This window comes from Pituophis catenifer, unplaced genomic scaffold, assembly GCF_029215685.1.
Source record: "Pituophis catenifer annectens isolate HBS135680 unplaced genomic scaffold, rPitCat1.0.hap2 SCAF_17, whole genome shotgun sequence".
NCBI classification, from domain to species: domain Eukaryota; kingdom Metazoa; phylum Chordata; class Lepidosauria; order Squamata; family Colubridae; genus Pituophis; species Pituophis catenifer.
Window position 1 is genome coordinate 6,550,518 of NW_027256897.1, and position 2,980 is coordinate 6,553,497.

The window sequence follows — 2,980 nt, forward strand, 5'->3', positions numbered from 1 at the left end:
TTGAAACCAAATGCAAAAACGGACACCAGGATGAGTTTCGGGACCAAATTCCATGTCTAAAAATGGCGTTACTTCCACTTTTTAAAAATCGAGCCGTTTTGGTGCCTGGGGAAGAAAACGCATGACTTAATGTTCATGAAAAATGCTGCCCAGGACCCAAAATGTTTTTTGAAGCCAATTTTTTTTTTTGAAACCAAATGCAAAAACGTACACCAGGATGAGTTTCGGGACGAAATTCCATGTCTAAAAATGGGGTTACTTCCAGTTTTTAAAAATCGAGCCTTTTTGGTGCCTGGGGAAGAAAACGCATGACTGAATGTTCATGAAAAATGCTGCCAAGGAACCAAAATGTTTTTTGAAGCCAATTTTTTTTTTTGAAACCAAATGCCAAAACGGACACCAGGATGAATTTCGGGACAAAATTCCATGTCTAAAAATGGGGTTACTTCCACTTTTTAAAAATCGAGCCTTTTTGGTGCCTGGGGAAGAAAACGCATGACTTAATGTTCATGAAAAATGCTGCCCAGGACCCAAAATGTTTTTTGAAGCCAATTTTTTTTTTTGAAACCAAATGCAAAAACGGACACCAGGATGAGTTTCGGGACAAAATTCCATGTCTAAAAATGGGGTTACTTCCACTTTTTAAAAATCGAGCCTTTTTGGTGCCTGGGGAAGAAAACGCATGACTTAATGTTCATGAAAAATGCTGCCCAGGAACCAAAATGTTTTTTGAAGCCAATTTTTTTTTTGAAACCAAATGCAAAAACGGACACCAGGATGAATTTCGGGACAAAATTCCATGTCTAAAAATGGGGTTACTTCCACTTTTTAAAAATCGAGCCTTTTTGGTGCCTGGGGAAGAAAACGCATGACTTAATGTTCATGAAAAATGCTGCCCAGGACCCAAAATGTTTTTTGAAGCCAATTTTTTTTTTTGAAACCAAATGCAAAAACGGACACCAGGATGAGTTTCGGGACAAAATTCCATGTCTAAAAATGGGGTTACTTCCACTTTTTAAAAATCGAGCCTTTTTGGTGCCTGGGGAAGAAAACGCATGACTTAATGTTCATGAAAAATGCTGCCCAGGAACCAAAATGTTTTTTGAAGCCAATTTTTTTTTTGAAACCAAATGCAAAAACGGACACCAGGATGAGTTTCGGGACGAAATTCCATGTCTAAAAATGGGGTTACTTCCACTTTTTAAAAATCGAGCCGTTTTGGTGCCTGGGGAAGAAAACGCATGACTTAATGTTCATGAAAAATGCTGCCCAGGAACCAAAATGTTTTTTGAAGCCAATTTTTTTTTTTTTTGAAACCAAATGCAAAAACGGACACCAGGATGAGTTTCGGGACCAAATTCCATGTCTAAAAATGGCGTTACTTCCACTTTTTAAAAATCGAGCCGTTTTGGTGCCTGGGGAAGAAAACGCATGACTTAATGTTCATGAAAAATGCTGCCCAGGAACCAAAATGTTTTTTGAAGCCAATTTTTTTTTTGAAACCAAATGCAAAAACGGACACCAGGATGAGTTTCGGGACGAAATTCCATGTCTAAAAATGTTGTTACTTCCACTTTTTAAAAATCGAGCCTTTTTGGTGCCTGGGGAAGAAAACGCATGACTTAATGTTCATGAAAAATGCTGCCCAGGAACCAAAATGTTTTTTGAAGCCAATTTTTTTTTTTTTGAAACCAAATGCAAAAACGGACACCAGGATGAGTTTCGGGACCAAATTCCATGTCTAAAAATGGCGTTACTTCCACTTTTTAAAAATCGAGCCGTTTTGGTGCCTGGGGAAGAAAACGCATGACTTAATGTTCATGAAAAATGCTGCCCAGGACCCAAAATGTTTTTTGAAGCCAATTTTTTTTTTTGAAACCAAATGCAAAAACGGACACCAGGATGAGTTTCGGGACGAAATTCCATGTCTAAAAATGGGGTTACTTCCAGTTTTTAAAAATCGAGCCTTTTTGGTGCCTGGGGAAGAAAACGCATGACTGAATGTTCATGAAAAATGCTGCCCAGGAACCAAAATGTTTTTTGAAGCCAATTTTTTTTTTTGAAACCAAATGCAAAAACGGACACCAGGATGAGTTTCGGGACGAAATTCCATGTCTAAAAATGGGGTTACTTCCACTTTTTAAAAATCGAGCCTTTTTGGTGCCTGGGGAAGAAAACGCATGACTTAATGTTCATGAAAAATGCTGCCCAGGAACCAAAATGTTTTTTGAAGCCAATTTTTTTTTTTGAAACCAAATGCCAAAACGGACACCAGGATGAATTTCGGGACAAAATTCCATGTCTAAAAATGGGGTTACTTCCACTTTTTAAAAATCGAGCCTTTTTGGTGCCTGGGGAAGAAAACGCATGACTTAATGTTCATGAAAAATGCTGCCCAGGAACCAAAATGTTTTTTGAAGCCAATTTTTTTTTTTGAAACCAAATGCAAAAACGGACACCAGGATGAGTTTCGGGACAAAATTCCATGTCTAAAAATGGGGTTACTTCCACTTTTTAAAAATCGAGCCTTTTTGGTGCCTGGGGAAGAAAACGCATGACTTAATGTTCATGAAAAATGCTGCCCAGGAACCAAAATGTTTTTTGAAGCCAATTTTTTTTTTTTGAAACCAAATGCGAAAACGGACACCAGGATGAGTTTCGGGACGAAATTCCATGTCTAAAAATGGTGTTACTTCCACTTTTTAAAAATCGAGCCTTTTTGGTGCCTGGGGAAGAAAACGCATGACTTAATGTTCATGAAAAATGCTGCCCAGGACCCAAAATGTTTTTTGAAGCCAAATTTTTTTTTTTGAAACCAAATGCAAAAACGGACACCAGGATGAGTTTCGGGACGAAATTCCATGTCTAAAAATGGGGTTACTTCCACTTTTTAAAAATCGAGCCTTTTTGGTGCCTGGGGAAGAAAACGCATGACTTAATGTTCATGAAAAATGCTGCCCAGGAACCAAAATGTTTTTTG